This window comes from Mesoplodon mirus (genome assembly GCF_964341445.2).
Source record: "Mesoplodon mirus genome assembly, chromosome: 13".
NCBI classification, from domain to species: domain Eukaryota; kingdom Metazoa; phylum Chordata; class Mammalia; order Artiodactyla; family Ziphiidae; genus Mesoplodon; species Mesoplodon mirus.
Window position 1 is genome coordinate 1,039,295 of NC_138989.1, and position 17,108 is coordinate 1,056,402.

The 17,108-nt window shown below is 58.8% G+C and overlaps 1 long non-coding RNA gene across 1 annotated transcript; it reads right to left on the reverse strand.

Annotated features, from left to right (window-relative positions):
- Positions 1-15,952: 15,952 nt before the first annotated feature.
- On the reverse strand, positions 15,953-17,017 carry LOC309814919. Its single transcript, XR_014295776.1, has 3 exons — positions 17,001-17,017; positions 16,230-16,253; positions 15,953-16,129 (listed from the first exon to the last, which is right to left on the reverse strand). It is a non-coding gene; the product is annotated as an uncharacterized lncRNA (long non-coding RNA).
- Positions 17,018-17,108: the final 91 nt, after the last annotated feature.

A 17,108-nucleotide genomic window follows, 5' to 3' on the forward strand; every position in this document is an offset into this window, starting at 1 on the left:
GTGAGCCCCCCGAACCGCTGGGCCCCAGCAGAGCCACAGCCGCGTGAACGGAGAGGGACCTGCAGGGTCCGGCCCAGCAGTGCTGAGCTGTCTTCTTGATGAGAACTGCTTCCCAGGCCAGAGTCAATTAAACCGACAGCCTCGATAAGCCGCAGGGGTAACTGCTCAGGGATAAATAAGAGGAGATGCCTTGTTTGTTATTCCTTCTTGCTCTTTTAAGCACCCGATAGACATTTTAAAATTAAATTAAATGGCTTATCTGGGCTAATGCAGACGGACGGGTGATCTTCCTCCAGTGGCTAAGCGATGGCCGATAGTATCCTCGCCCTGCAAACATCACTCATCTCAGCGCAGCTCAGCCCGGCCACGGGCTTCCAAGTGACGAATAGCAAAACCAGCGTTGTTTTCTTCCTGCAGGTCACAGGTGAGTGGGCTCCAGGTTGTGTCCTTTCTAACCTCAGACCCCACCTTCACGGGGTGTCCAGTGCGCGCTCCGGAAGCCACAGCAGAGGGATCTGCTCCCAATGTGCCCACAGAGACAGGAACAGCCTCGCTGCGGGCTCGCTCCTGTTTCTGGGCAGGGCTGTGGGGCTGCAGGAGGGAAGACCCCGCGCCCACCATCAGGAACGCACGGCGCCCGGCGGCCCCTCGTCCTCCCCTCCCCCCACAAGTGCAGCCAGAAACTCAGGACATTCCGGAGAGAGACCCTGGCAGGTGCAGAGAAGGGCAGGCTGGCTTCGGGCCTCGGGCCTGAGGAGCGACAGGTAAGGGGGGCTGCTGACCCTCGGCGTCCGTGCGCCGGTGCTGAATAGAAACGCGGAGACAGAGTTCTGGGTGAAGGAGAAAAGAGGCAGCTTTATTGCTTTGCCAGGCAAAGGGGGCCACAGCGGGCTAATGCCCTCAAGACTGTGGGTCCCGACCTGGAGGGGGTAGTGAGGAGCTTTATAGCAATGGTTAAATTAAAAGAGGAGGGCGTGGTCAGCCCATGGACCTTCTTCTGATTGGTTGGTGGTGAGGTCATCGGGAGTCAGCGCGGTCGACCTTCAGGTTCCAGCCAGTCTGGGGTCTACGTGCTTGTGGGCAGCAGACAGTTAACTTCTCCCACCTGGTGCGGGTCTCAGTACCTGCAGAACAGCTCAAAGGACACGGCTCATCATAGTATCTACAGCCCTTGAGGAGGAACTAAAGGTCCCTGACTTTGTTTAATGTCTCACTTGACTGTTTTCCTTTCTTTCTGCATTTTCTCACTTCTCTGATTAAATCTGTTCTTTGACTAAAGTCTTTTCTACAGACCGAGGGCAGGCGGAGGACACGGGTAGGGTCTGTTCTGGGAAGGCCTCACAGGGTCCTGCTCGGTGACAGGAGTGGCTTTCTTCTTGCCGCGTCAACCCACACTGACTGGGAGCCTCAGAAGGCAGCAACTCAGAAACCACGATGCGCCCAGCAAACAAAGCCTGCTCTCTGCCAAAGGACCGGGAAAGAGGCAGCTAGCAGGACAGAAAACTCCCAAACCCTAACTCTCTCCTCTACCCAAAGGCCGTGGAAGGTCTGGGCCTCACACCCACGCACGCTGGCCAAGGCCCGACCGTAGGGTCAGTGGAGGCCACGTGGGGAGCCAGGACCTCTGCCCCCACCTGCTCCTGCCAGGGCTCTCTGCACAGAGGCCAGCGGGGACTAGGATCCCCCAGATGGAGACAGAAACAAAACATCAAATGTGGGGGGCATTTGGGACGTGCAGCCCCCAACGCTCACAGGAAAGGGAAACGTTATCAGATCCATCATCCAAGCTTCCAGCCCAAGAAGCTGGGAAAGACGAGCAAAATGGGCCCAGAGCAAGCAGGCAGAAGAGAGAATAAACAGCAGAAATGAGTGACCCCGAAAAAGGAAAACAGTGCAGACCATCAAAGCGCTGGTTCCGTGAAGAGATCAGTAAAGTGGACAAATCTCTAGTGAGAATGACAGACAGAAAAGGTGGAAGACTAATCACCAGAATCAGGAATGCAACCAAGACCCCAGTACCAGCCCTACCGACGCTGAAAGAATCAGGGGCGCCGGGGACAGCTGGTGCAGATGCAGGCTCCCCTTGGGACCTGGCCCCATGATGCCCTGCTCTATCTTCTGACCATCTTCTGCTGGCCAGGCTCCTGGCAGTGTCGTGGAAGGGACAGTCTTCCCACGAGGGGCCAGCGATGTCATCTGTCACCTGAAAAGTCACCTTTGGGCCCATGGGCAGCTGTGCATCACTGAGACCGCCTGCTGGGCTGGGGTCCAGGCAAACCATCCCGGGTCCCTGACTGGCGCCCACCTGCAATTCCGTGCAGGGCCCCACCTCGTCCCAGGAAAGCCCAGGCCCGCGGGAGTGACGGACGACGTCCTCTGGGAGAGCCACCGCCCCTGCGAGGGGAAATGGGCAGCAGGATCCTCCAGACCCGAGGCCCCACCTCGCTCCTCCAAGGCAGACCTAAAAGCCTCGGGTCTGGCGTGTGGGGCCCTGACCCCATCCTCACCACCTGGCTGCCCGCCCCCCGCCTCCAGCCAGGCGTTGCCAGTCCTCCCCGTCCCCAGCCCCTCAGGACGTGCTCTTATTTAATTCCGGGTCCACCCCACAAAATGAAGCCTAAGGGCTTTAGGAAACGCTGTGCTTCTTACAGTAAGAGCAGGTCTACGTCTGCCCCACTGCAGCCAGTGGGCAAAGCGATGCCTCTTGACAAACTCTGCACCGCAACTTCAGGCGCCACCCGAGACAGGCTCCATCGGCAGCGCCGAAAAGGCCCCCTGCTAGCCCGGGGCGGGAGGGCCCCAAGCACGTTGGCGCCTCTAAACCAGTGCTGCTCGCCCTGGGGGCCTGTGCAAGAACGAGGCCACCCCACCCTTGGAGCTTCCAAGCCACGTGAGGCCAGAATTTGCATTTCTTTTCTTTGTTTCTAGGGCAAAAGATACTTTAATACATATAACGAAGAACCACAACCAAAATGTATGTAAAGAACATCTACAGGGCTCCCCTGGTGGCGCAGTGGTTGGGAGTCCGCCTGCCAATGCAGGGGACGCGGGTTCGTGTCCCGGTCCGGGAAGATCCCACATGCCGCCGAGCGGCTAGGCCCGTGAGCCGTGGCCGCTGAGCCTGCGCGTCCGGAGGCTGTGCTCTGCAACGGGAGAAGCCACAACAGTGAGAGGCCCGCGTACTGAAAAAAAAAAAAAAAAAAAAAGCAAGAAAGAACATCTACAAATCAACAAAAGTTAAATAGAAAAATGGGCAGGACGCTTGACCAGACTTCTCGGCACTGAAGACACATGTGAAGAGTCTAGCTCTCACATTAAGAGTTCTTATCACAATAAAAAGTGCTTTAAAATACTCATACCAATACTAATAATTGGCATTTCTAACAAGTTCCCAGGTGCTGCTGACGCGGCTCCAGGGACCCCACTTTGAGAACCAGGGGTGGGAAGCAGCCCAGGCTCCCTGAGAAGCTCAGGTGTGGCCTCGAGCCCAGGAAGACACTCCTCTTGTTACTTGGACCTCATTACAACGAGCGTAAAGGTGAGTTCATCAGATGTTCGTTCTGAGACGCGTCTTCACGGTCTGGGCAACTTCTGTTAATTTCACTCTTCCGCACCTCCCTCCCCACTTCCTGGTCCCTCCCCAGGTGCCCCCTTTCCAGCATGTCTGATATTTATCTTTAAATAGACACCTATTCTTGCAAAATGTGTAGGACTGTTTTGTGTGTGTTTCCCAGTCACACCAGGGGTGTTGTGTGTCCACGTCTCAGTCTATTTCCTCTCCTTTTTCTCATCAAACCCTGCCTGTCACCACGTTTGCACGTTGCTGTCTGCGTGTCTGGTCCCCGCCGCTGTGCCCCCACATTTCACTCATCCATCCCGTTGTTTGGAACACTCAGCCAGCCTCCCGCTCCCAGTCATCCACTCTGGGTGGGGAGTGTGACAGAGAACTCGTCGACAGGGTTAGACCACACTCACTCAGAAGTTGCATGACTTTGGGCTCTAGGGACAAATTATTTGAGATAGAAAACCTCTTCGCACTGATTCAAATGATAAAGGAAGATGTCGGCTCACAAACTAGAAAAAACACAGGGTTCTGGCTTAAGGCTTGGCTCGACCTAGGGGCTGCATAAATTCAGTGGCGTGCCCAAGACTGCTGTGGGCGCCTGGGCGTGCCCCTTTGCCCCACTGTCTGCAGAAGATCCTGTGCAGTAAGAGACTAACTGTGCCCACAGTGAGAGCTGGCCCTTGACCAGCTCCTAGGAGGTGACTCCCAGACCCTGAGTCCTGCCTGATCAGTGTCTCTGTTTACTAGGGGGTCTTGGGCCATGTGGTATCAGCTTGACCTCTGGGGGCTGGTGGTAGGTCAGCCACGTGCCACATCTAAGTGGCCAAGCTCCAGTAAAAATCCTGGACCCTCAGGCTCGGGTGAGCCCCCTGGTTGGCCACACTCCACACACTGTCACGTGTCGCTGCTGGGAGAGCTCAGTCTACATTACCCCTGGAAGGGATGGATGGAACTCGTGCCTTTCTCCTGGACCTGGCCCCATGCATGGCTTTTTCTGTTGCCATTTTTAGTCTGTGCCTTTCACTGCAATAAATTATGAGTGAATCATGAGTATACTGGCTTCACCAGGCAATGTTGAGCCCCTTTATCAAATTGTTGAACATGAGTGTGGTCTTGAGCTGCAGAACCAAAGCATTTTCACATGATTTCTTGGAAGGAGGGGTGGGTCCCGCCTCAGGCACAGCTGGATCCAGAAGCATGAGTGAATGATCAGGTTTCCCTCCATGCACTGCCTCTGCTCTGCCCTGTGTCCCACCTGAGCCCCATGCACTGAAGAGGCTCCCTTTGCTCATGGTAGGCAGTACAGAGCCTTGGGGGCAAGGCAGGGACACCCCAGTCCTCCCACATCTCCCACCCCAGATGCTCTGCTGAGCCCTGTGGGGCAGAGACGGGCTTTGCAGTCCTCAAGAGGCTACAGTCGGGGCTCAGTCGCTGTGTGACCCTGGGATCCCTCAAAGGGTCCGTCCTTGATGGGATGGGTGCAGCCGGCTCCTGGCCATGTATCCATCAGAGATGAAACATCATCAAACTCCAGAGGCCTTGCTGCCTGTGCGAGCAGCCTCGGCAATGACTTCTGGCTCTGTGAGTGATGCTGCGACACTCTGAGGCTTCAGGGCAGCGTCTTCTGGGGATGGCCCCGCCCTGTCCCCATCCCTCCGGGCGCTGGACAAACTCAGAGACTAGCCTCTGTGGTCGGGTCTGCACAGCACTGTGAGTGAGTTGTGAGCAAGTTGCTGGCATTTAAACTCAGGAGAGAGCTCAGGTGTGGGGGGGGAGGTGAGGTGTGACGGAGGTGACAGCTCTGGAGCTCTGGGGTCTTCCTGCAGCCCCTGCCCACCTCAGCCCAAGCAGCAGAAGCCCCCTTCTGCCCACCCGAGCCCCCTGCCGTCTCCCGAGGGGCCCGAGCCCGTCAGTAACCTTGCGCGAGTCAAGTGCGTTCTCGGGAAAAGGAAACGTACAGGCGTCTAAGAGCTCCCACTTGCCTAGAGGTGGACCTGTCAGCACGGCGTCATTTAGGAGGCCCCGGGCTGGGTGGGTGCAGCGAGGTGGGCTGTCAGAGAGAGGAAGGGCCAGGGAAGGGGGGCCGGAGGGGGAGGACGTGCAGAGGGAAACAGATACAGAGGGAGACGGAGGGAAAAGCAATGAGCCAAAGAGCAATGGAGCCAGAACCCCGACCAGACGCCCCTGGAGCCATCACGTTACAGCCAGGACAGGTAACGAGGGTCGGCCCTGAGGTCCAGACGGAACAAACAGCAAATTCAGAGATGGTTTCCCAGTCTTCCCTGAAAAATGACTAACAAGGCCATTGCCCGACGGTGAGGACATTGGGGGAAGGGATTTCCCAGGAGCCACTTCGGAGACCAAGAGCCGACGAGCCGTGCCCCTGCCCCGCCCTGGGCCCTCACGGGTGGGCCGCAACCTCCGTCCACCCGGTGCTGGAGAAGCAGGACAGCGGCCGCAGAGGCAGTGAAGGAGCCCTGCCAGCCCCTACCTTCCCCCTTTCCAGCCACCACTGGCCGGGAAGACAGCCATGCCGTTACTGCATTTTTTTTTTTTTTTTTTTTTTTTGCGGTACGCGGGCCTCTCACTGTTGTGGCCTCTCCCATTGGCTCACGGGCCCAGCCGCTCCACGGCATGTGGGATCTTCCCGGACCGGGGCACGAACCCGTGTCCCCTGCATCAGCAGGCGGACTCTCAACCACTGCGCCACCTGGGAAGCCCCCGTTACTGCATTTTAAACGAAGCCCAGCTCGACTGTGGAGGCGGGGGAAATGTTTCATAACAGTAATTTTTCCTCGGAGTGCAATTGCTGATCCCATGAAAATAGCTAGCTCCGGAATCAGGCAGTGGTGCGGGGCCCGCCTGGAGGACCCCGCTTCTGGTCCTGACCCAAGGCGCTGGCCGAGAACCCCCTGCCCCACAGGCCACCTGGCCTCCTACCTATTTCTTCCAGACCCTCCCACGCAGCTCTCCCCAGGGCTGCCGAGCTTCCTGGCGGCCTGGCATCACCCAGGGGTGAGTGATGGAGAGAGAGGACACTGAAGACCGAAGCCATGGTCTTTCACACCGAATCTTGGAAGCGACACACCGTCTCCTCTGCCAGGTGCTTTCGGTGACGGTGATGCTGCTCCACCCTGGTCCAAGGCTGCTCGGGCAGGGATCACTGGGGCCACCTGCAGGCTGGCCCCTCACCCAGGAAACGCTGGAATGTAGACTCTAAGATGGCAGTGACCTCGTGGGAGCTGGGGTCAGCACAGGTGATGGCCATAGATGTTGAACCGCAAGGGGCTGGCTCACTCAGCCAGCCATGGACCGATGGCTGTGTAACAAAAACATCCCCAGTCAAAGGTGCAGTACAGTTGCTTCCTTACACCATCGGTTCTGTGGGTCAGGATCAGACAGGACACAGCAGGACTCTGACACAGGACCGGAGGCCTCTGCTGGGAAGGTGACTCCATGTCTGGGGGCTAGAATCATCCAGAAGCTCGTACACTCAGGCACCCTCTCAGGACCCCCTCCCCTGGTTTCCCAGGAGCAGGCAGAGCCCCCGGGGGTGGACCCCTCTACCCCGATCACCACGGCCACCCTGGCAGGCTCAGAACTCTGCAGACCTGGAAGTGAGACCCGTCCCTGTGACCCGCACCCTTAGCTCTTGATTACTCCTCTTGGCCCTCTGCCCGCGGTTTTCGTTCTCTTCCACACTGAACCCGGATGGCATGGGGTCAGCGACATACCCACCCCCAACTCAGCCCCCAGCCACACCAGCCTCACCCGACAGCCCTGTCAGCCGTGCCTCCATTGGGCTGCGGTGATGACGCTTGCAGGCGGCTGGCCACTGCTCATCCGCCGCGCCAGACCCAACGCCCAGGCCCCAGTGACAACAGAGGGGCCCGCAGAGCCCACCTGAGCTGGGCCTTGGTGCCCAGTGCAGGGATTTCGGAGTGCCCTGGACTTCCGTGTGGACAATGCCTGGGTCCGTGGGGGGCGGGGAGAAAAGCTGAGAGAAGGGGGCCGTGCCCGCCCCCCGCCCAGCCCACCTGCCGCGTCCTAAACCCAGAAGCCTGTGCACATGTCGCCTCACAGGGCAAAAGGCACTTTGTAGATGAGATTAAGTTAAGGGTCTTCTGATGCGGAGATTGTCCTAAGAGACAATCTCTTAGGTGGGCCCAGGGTCATCACAAGGACCCCGATAAGAGGGAGGTGGGCCTGAGGAAGCAAGCAGAGGCTGGAGTCGTGACCTCTGAGATGAGGAAGGAGCTGGGAGCCCAGGAACACGGGCTCCTCCAGAGGCTGGAAAAGGCCGGGAGCGGTTCTCCCTGGAGCCCCAGAGGGACCAGCTGGCCCACACTTCATTTCACCCAGCAAGACTAGTGCGGGATTTCTGACCTACAGACTCTAAGACAGTGGATTTGTGTTTTCTTCAAGCCTTTAATTTCCCACAGCAGCCAGGAAGCTCTGACACTCTCTGCCCAGCGGCTTGGCCTCGGCCTCCTATGGATGTGAGCTGGCCCGAGGTGGCCGTCAATTGCCGTCAAAGGGTCCCGGCCAGTTCAGAAAGTGGGCCCGCAGTGCAGTGCTGAGTGGCAGGCCAGAGGCTGCCCGAGTCCAGGAAGGAGGTCAGTGGTGGGGACCCTCCGTCGGCAGCTGAAAAGCCACAGGCCTTGGGACAAAGGAGCCAAGACGTCGCCCCCCAAAAGTGGGGCTCAGACCACGAGCCACTGAAGCCAGAGGCCCAGGGCGCATGGTGACAGCCGTCTAGGGGCCGTGGAGAGAGAGAGAGACCAGGGACGGCCGCTCTGTCGGGGGAGGGGGCGGTGCAGCGGACAGCTTTGCGGAAGCGCTTCCTGTCCGGGGACCCCGGTCCGAGGCTGCTGCTGCCAGAGAACCATTTACTGCAAAAACAGCTTCTCTGTCCCGTGAGGAACATCCCTCAAGCCAAGGCACAGAAGTGGGGGACACGGTGAACGGTGAGGCTGGGATGTAGGGGACCAGGGGGAGGGCCTGTCCTCCCCCCTCCCTACAGCAGGTGCCACAGCCTGTGCGTGAAAAGGCCCCTTCTGGTCTCACGGCCAGAGGCTCCCCGGGCCCGCCGGGTGACGTGCAAGTCGTGCCGCTGGCCCCTCCGTCCCCTGCCTTTTCCAGCTTCTGGAGGCGCCCACGGCCCTGGGCTCGCAGCCCCTCCCTCCAGCCTCTGCTAATGTCTCTTTGCCTCTGTATTGTGACCCTGTCCCGCCTCCTCCTAGAGGTCATCCCCGCTGTGATGACACAGGCCCCGGGACCATCCAGGGCAGGCCCTCATCTGCCCTGTGAGGTTCCATCTGCCCTATGAGGTTCCAGGCTTAGGAGGTGGACACAGCTCTCTGGGGACACGCTTCAACTCACAGCGAGATCTGCTGAATGGCTCCAGCCCCTGTTAATGGTGGATGAGGGAGTCTTGTATCTTCCCTTCAGGGAGAATCTGCGTGTGAGTAGGCGACCCTGTACCCTGATGACACCAACCACAGGCTGGGAGGACAATTTGGAAGATAGATGGTAGTGGCATTTTGGTGCCCACCAAGGCACCCCTGCGGGGTTGCTCAGCATTGTCACCCCCACCACCACTCTGCCCGTGCCGACCGTGACCCTGGTGGCTACTGCCCGGCAATCTTAAATCGTGGCCGACTTCACGTCCAGCCTGAAATTAAAGCTCTGCCTTGTTCTTCTGTCGACCAGCGAGCCCAGAGCAGAACAGCTGCAGGTCCAGCAGCCCGTCACGCCCTCCTGGTGAAGTCAGGGCACTTTCCAGGGAGGCTGCCCAGCTCCCGCCACCAGAGCTGCTGTCCCCTGGGGAAATCAAACCCCAGCCCCACGCCTCCCTCACCTGCGGGGCCCCGAGCTCACTCGTCACCTCTGCAGAGGTGCCCAAGAGCCAGATGGAATTCTCATCAAGCCACAGCCTGAGGACACTTTTTTGATGTCCAAAGCCTGGGAAGTCAGTGGAACTGGCCTTCAACCAGATTTCCTAAGGGGCTAAAGCTGACCAGTCCAGACGAGGAGAGGCTGCCCCAGCCAGGCAGCAGGATGGAGAGAGGCCAGGGCCCAGCCTCTGCTCACCCAGCATGACCATCTCTGGGTCACCTCCCCAGAGCACTGACCCCTTGAGCTGGACACTGGTTACCATCTGGTAAATGCCAGCTGGGTCAGGGATTGTGCTGCAGTGGGTTAAACAGTCTCCCCAAAATTCACATCCGCTTGGACATCAGAAGGTGACTTTGTCTGGAAATAAGGCCTTTGCAGGTGTAAGCAGTTAAGAAGAGGTTACCTTGGAGTAGGGTGGGCCCTGAATCCCATATAAGGTGCCCTTATACAGAGAGACGCAGACACACAGGGAGAAGCCATGTGAAGATGAACCCTCCTCTCCAAGAGACTGGGGGGATGCGGCCACAGCCAAGGACCATCGGCCATCACCAGAGCTGGAAGAGGCAGAAAGGGCCCTCCCCTAGAACCTGGGGGTGGGGAGGCTGTGGCCCCGTGGCCCCTTGATCTTGGACTTTTGGCCCCTAGAACCGTGAAAGAATAAATTCCTGTTGTTTTGTTTTGTTTAATATTTATTTATTTATTTATTTATTTGGCTGTGTCGGGTCTTAGTTGCGGCATGCAGGATCTCTGCTGTGGCATGCGGGATCTCTTGTTGCGGCGTGCAGGCTTCTCTCTCTAGTTGTGGTGCTCTAGAGCGCATGGGCTCAATAGCTGTGGCAGGCGGGCTGAGTTGTCCTGTGGCAACTTAGTTCCCTCACCAGGGATCGAACCCATGTCCCCTGCCTTGGAAGGTGGATTCTTAACCACTGGACCACCAGGGAAGTCCCAATTCCTGTTGTTTTAAGCCTTGAAGTTTGTGGTGTTTGTTACATGGCCCCAGGACACTAATTCCCCCAATTCTTCATGTACCCCTCGTCATCCCCCATGGGACGTGTGCTGTTCTTGTTCCCATTTTACAGGTGGGGACCCTGAGACCTAGCCAGGTCATGTCATGTCACCTGCCCACAGTGGTAGAGCCGGGTCAGCATTTCCCTCCATGCACAACCCTCCTCCCCATGCCTGTAAGAGGAAGGACCTTCCCTCCCCCCAGCCCGGGGACAGCGGAGGCTCCGCGGTTTGACAGCCTTCCAGTTCAGAGGTGAGGTCCGTGCTCCCTCCCTCGAGTCTGGGAGCACAGCCGGTGGCCCTGGGTGACTTCTGAAGCAGGGTCATTAAAGGCCACGCAGCGTCCACCTGCTCTCAGAGCCCTGGCCGCTCCATGGAATCCACAGGCCCGAGGCCCCCAGAGCCACAGAACCAGCCCTGGGAATCCAGCTGCCTCCAAAAGACCTGGCCCTGTCATGGAATCCCCGCCAGGCTCCCACCATCCCGCTGGGGCCCCAGACACTGTGGAGCGAAGTGAGCCATCCCAGGGGGCCCTGTCTCTGAATTCCTGACCCAAAGAGCTTGGGAGCATAGTAAAATGCTGTTTCTTGCCACCGAGTCTGGGGGCAGTTTGTTTCACAGGGACAGTGAGGGGAGGGATAAGAGGCCTGCGGGGAGACGCACACATCGTCCCAGAGACTGTCAGGGCCGCACCCTGCTCGGGGAGGCTCTCCTGGAGGCCCCATCACACAGCTTGCGACAGGCCTCCGATCCCAGCCTGGCATTATGTGGGGAGTGGGGCAGCGCTGAATGCTTTGCCCAAGAGCGCGGCCGGGCAGAGATCGGGCCGCAGGGTGGGGAGCGGGGCCAGGAGCTCCTTCTTCTGGCAAGAGAGTCAGATTTCCGGGCAGACGCTCACCTGTCTGCCTCCACTACATGGGGGTGGGCGCCAAGGAGAGGCCCTGCCCCTCGGGACCATCCCTCCCCTCTGCCCCCCAACTGAGACTGGTTCAGCGGCGGCATCTGCAGCTCCTGGGGTGGCGAGGATGCAGAGGGAGGGACACAGAAGGCGTCACAGCACAGACACTGTCACGTTCTCCCGGGAGAACACCCGGTCATACGTTGAATATTTAATCCACTTCCCAGGAGTCTGTTGTGTCCAGTAATTAACTAGAAATTAGTAACGGCCTCTCGGAAATTCAAACAAATTCCTCACAGGTCAAAAAAGAAAGGGGGTGGGGGCTTCCCTGGTAGCACAGTGGTTGAGAGTCCGCCTGCCGATGCAGGGGACACAGGTTCGTGCCCCGGTCCGGGAAGATCCCACATGCCGCTGAGCGGCTGGGCCCGTGAGCCATGGCCGCTGAGCCTGCACGTCCAGAGCCTGTGCTCCGCCACGGGAGAGGCCACAACAGTGAGAGGCCCGTGTACCGCAAAAAAAAAAAAAAAAAAGAAAGGGAGAATCAATACTTCAATGACAGACATTCGATGACAATTCAATACATCACAACTCAGGGGACATGCAGGGCGGCCAGTCAGCGAGAATGCCACGTGCACACACTGTGTCGTCATGTTTCCGAGGCAGAGGGGTGGCCGGGGCACACGAGACCTGTGATGTGATACTGGGATTTTTCATTAAACAGATGCTGGGGAGAGGGCAGATATGCACCAAGCTGGCAACCATGGTCGTGTCTGGGATTGGGGTCCCGGGGACTATTTTTAAAATATATTTAAATTTATTTATTTATCTATTTTTGGCTGCATCGGGTCTTCACTGCTGCATGCAGGCTTTCTCTAGTTGCGGCGAGCAGGGGCTACTCTTTGTTGCAGTGCTCAGGCTTCCCATTGTGGTGGCTTCTCTTGTTGCGGAGCATGGGCTCTAGGCGCGTGGGCTCATTAGTTGTGGCACGTGGGCTCGGGAGTTGTGGCTCACAGGCTCTAGAGCACAGGCTCAGTAGTTGTGGCTCGCGGGCTCTAGAGCACAGGCTCAGTAGTTGTGGCTCGCGGGCTTAGTTGCTCCGCGGCATGTGGGATCTTCCCGGACCAGGGCTCGAACCTGTGTCCCCTGCACTGGCAGGCAGATTCTTAACCACTGCACCACCAGGGAAGCCCAATCCCGGGGACTATTAATGGTCAGTTTCTGTAAAAGGGAAGAAGCATAACTCACCTACAGATACAAATGGACACCTGTCAGAGAGTCAATTTAACCGTTAATTCATGAAACGGCTGGTAAAACTTCAAACTGTTCCTGGGGGGGGACCCGAGAGCAGGCCTATCGGGAGAACTGAAGTGAATCCCCCAAACTGATGCAAAGCTGGCCCCCTTCCACCTGTTGGGGGGGACACCACTGTCCCTCGTACAGACCAAGTTCATTCCGTGGACAAGAACTGTTTGCATAGCTCTTGGTCATGTCCACCAAAGAAGACCCAGAGACACACAGATAGACCAGGAAGGTCGCTAGACTAGGGGTGGGCAAGCTGTGGCCCGCAGGCCGGATCTGACCCCGACTTTGTAGAGAGTTTTGTAGGCACACAGTGTTCACATCCGCGCTGTCCTGGCGGCTTTCTACAGTAGAGGTGAGCTGTTGCCCCGGCCACCCTCTGGGCTTTCCAGAAGCCTCGTGGCCGGCCCCCCTGGGCAGTGCCCATCTCCCAGAGCAGTCTCCTGGGAATCTCCTTGATCATTTCAGAGCCTCAGAGGTTCTCCATATGCAGCTTTCCCTTCCCACCTATGTCTATTTCTATAATAACTGAAGTTTTTATAACGAGCACAAATGAATTGTGTGGAGAAAAAACATTTTGCCCTATTTTGGCACGTCTGTCTTGGCAGGCCTTTAAGCCTCAAGCAATGTCAGTGGTCCAGGCCTCCTCTGACCTCTGACACGCCGTACTTAACGACCTCAATGGCTCCGGCTCTGACCCCAGAACAGCCCAGACCTCAGGGGAGCTCAGCCCCGACGTTCCAGCCGCCCCAGCTCCTGCCGAGGCGAGCAGAGACCAGCTGTCCCCCCCAAGCCCTGCGCAGGCTGCAGGCTCATGAGCGAAATCGATGTTGTAGTCGTTTCACGCCTCTAAGCTTTGGACTGATTTCCTTCGCAGCCACAGCCCCTGGAACCGCCCACTTTGTGGATGAGAGGACTGAGGCCTGAAGGGGCCGGGCAACTTTCCCGAGCGCAGAGCGGAGCACCAGCCGGTGGCACCGAGGCCGTGACCTCACCAGGCCATGACCAGCTGGGGGCAGGGGTGGGGCCCCGGGAGGCTTCCGTTAACGGAGGGTGCCGCACGGAGGAGGGCGGCTCAGTGCCAGGGGGCCAGCTGCTGCCCCCCACCCCGTGCCCCCAGCCCAGCGGGGAAGCCCTGATGGGGGTGCCCATTCCCCAAGGTCTACGTCCTGACTGATGTTTCAGGAGGTACCCCTCTGACATCCAGTTCTCTGCAGCTTATTTGCTAAATGCCAATTAAATGCTTGAGCATTCCTATAGCTGGAGAGTGTTCTCTGCGTCTCGTGATACATCCCTCGTTACACGTGTGACTATGACTTAATCATCCAACAGCCCCGTTCACCTCCTGGAGGGAGGCAGAGAGACAGACAGGGAGACAGGGGACAGAGGGACAGACAGGGCTGGCCTGTTTGTGCAGCAGGACCGGGGGACGGCGCCCCGGGCACACAGCAGGCAGCCCCCCGACAACGGGCCACCCCCGCCCTCCCTCCAAGCTTTTCTGAAACCCCAGACCCGACAGTCCTGGAGCCCTGGCATCGTGCAGCGGGGCAGTCAGCGGGGGCCCGCCGCAGATGCAGGAAGGGGTCCCCCATGTCCCTGGCTCACTGGGTCTCAGTCCCTTGAGAGGCAGGACCACGGGTCGTGCAGGAAACACCGCGTCCCTGTGTTTCTGCTGCAGGATTGAAATTCTACTTCAAGCTCCGGCTCCAGATGTGGCAGAAATGAGATCTCTGTTGGTCGGGGTCCCCCTTTCCCCAGTGGTGTCGGGACAGAGGTGTAGGTGCCGGGAACAGAGAAGCAGTGCTTGAGTCAGGGGGAGGGCGGGCTGCCCTGAGATGGGCAGCAAGGAAACCACCGTCACCCTGAGCGAGTGAGGCACGGAGGGAGGGCCCAGGCCGCCTGGACGGGCACACCCACGGCGGAGATCCCTGCGAGGAGCCTGGCCTCAAGTCACTTGGGAAGGACTTGGCGGTCCCCTGGCACGCAGGGCACTACCTGTCCTCGCTGGCGCCCCGAGAGACCCGTCGTCCCCTCCGTGCGGTTGGAGACCACGCAGGACCCCACCGGTCCTCTCTTCCCCACCATGAGGCTCCCGCCTGCCCCGCTGCCCCTGGGGATCCTGGATGCCCCGTCCAAGACCGTTTGCCAAGCTTTCTACTCTGGAGGTGCCTCCCGCCCTGCTCCGGACCCTCATCACAGGGGGGTATCAACCCCCTTACTGCTTGGTGGGGTGGCAGGTGCAGGGACCCTCTTTCTCAGGGGCCCTCCAACATCATGCACACTCAAGACCATCCCCACCCTGACACCGACGACAAGTCCAAGGCCCCGGAGATCCCCTCGGGTTGGACAAACCCCCGGGAGGACTACCCGAGCCCCCTTAGGGCTCTGTTCTCACGGTCCTGCTTCACTGCAGGGCGGGGGCGTGAAGTAGCCTCACAGACCCAGGAGATCCCCGACCCCGAGCGTCCGGTGTCTTCCTCGTGGGCCCTGACGTGTGACAACACACGCACGGGGTGCTGCCCGCCGGGGGCTCCCCGCCTCGGCGTCCCGTTCTTACCGGGGCTGTGGGACCCACGTGGCGGCCCCCAGTGTCCAGCCCCTCCGGAGGGGGAGCGGATGCCACTCAGCCCAAAGCCCCGCCGTGACCCCCATCGGGGACTCTGACAGGACGCAGCCCCGCAGACGGCGCTCCCATCAGGACGCCCGGGGCCTCGGGTCCCTCCCGGAGCCAAAGGCCAGCCCTCAATTCCAACCAGGTTAAATCCCCCACCAGACGCCAGACTCCCGGGGGTGGGCATGGCAGGCTGGCAGCCCAGAATGCGTGCACCTCCCTCTTACAGACCCCAGCCCAGGCGCCGACACCCAGGGGTCCTGGCTCTGCGCATCCACTCAGGTTTCTGATTCCTGCCGGAGGCCTGGGGCTGACCCAGCTCTGAGTGGCCACCCGGCCTTGGAGGGAGACGATGGCAGAGACCACTCCATGGGGCCCCGAGCAGGCCTGTGGGGACTTCTGGCCTCCAGACACCTTCCCATGGGCCTCATCTTGAAGCAGGAGAGGTCAAGGTACACACCATTCAGGGGCGATAGAAAGTTCTAGAACTATATACAGGCAGTGGTCACACGTCATGAATGCACAAATGCCACTGAATCATGCATTTTTATAAATTTATTTATTTTTGGCTGCACTGGGTCTTTGTTGTGGTGGCTTCTCTTGTTGCAGAGCACAGGCTCTAGGCGCACGGGCTTCAGTAATTGTGGCTCGCAGGCTCTAGAGCGCAGCCTCAGTAGTTGTGGCTTACGGGCTCAGTAGCTGTGGCTCGCGGGCTCTAGAGTGCAGGCTCAGTAGTTGTGGCTTACGGGCTTAGTTGCTCTGCGGCATGTGGGATCTTCCCAGACCACGGCTCAAACCCATGTCCCCTGCATTGGCAGGCGGATTCCTAACCACTGTGCCACCAGGGAAGTCCCTGAATCATGCATTTTACAGTGGTTAGCTTTATGTTTTATGGATTTCACTTTAACTTTTAAAATTTAGTGCATCTCAAATATCAAACGGGGCATACTTACGCTGAAAAGGTATTCATCCTGTGTCTGAAATTGTTTTTTAAGCAGTTTGTGAAAACTGGACCTAGGAAACGACAGCGTCCCCCGTGCCACAAACAAGACGTCTACGTGGGCAGGTGGAGGGAGGCTTTGGGCAGGTGCACCGGGCCTCTCCCCCACGCGGGCAGCATGAGGGTGTGTGTGGGCGAAGTGGCGGCAGGGGTTACGGGTGGGGCCCGGGCAGGCTTCCACGTCTCCCCACACGCCGCCCTTTCACTTGAGTTCCTGGTTAGGCTCCTGCTGCTTTTGTAATTTACAAAGGACAAACAAACTGGGGCAGGGCTTTAATTAAGCAAAGGGCAGCTGGCTTCCCCTTCGTCCTCCAAGGGAGCCGTCAGAGGGGTGAAGCTGCCAGTAGCGGGTTCGCGGGTGCCTTTTTTTTTTTTTTAAACATATACACGTTTACTCTTTCTAAGCGCCTGCATGCTGGTCTCTGGGCTCAGAGGGGGTCGCCCACAAGCGGCTCAGGATGGTCTCCTGGTGCAGGCCAGGGAGCCGCTGTCCTCCGCCCTCAGGTACACCTGCCCGAGGCCCTTCCCTCCGCCCGCCCACGTAGACACCTTATTTGATCCCAGGTGGTTCCAAAGCCCTTGAAAGTCTGAGCTTGTACCTCCCCTGGAGGCAGGAGCCCTGCAGTCAGCCCCATGTGCCCCGGAGGCTGCCCCGGCCACCCCTCAGGCTCCTGAAGGACAGGCAGAGCCCCAGCGGTGCCCCCAGCCCCCGTTCAGTTCTCACCTCCAACCCACCATGCAGCCTCTCAGCCGACCTCACAGCCGCTGGGAAGGGCACGCTCACCCCTCTTCCCCCACGGACAACCAGGGCCAGAGGACAGGAAATGGGGAC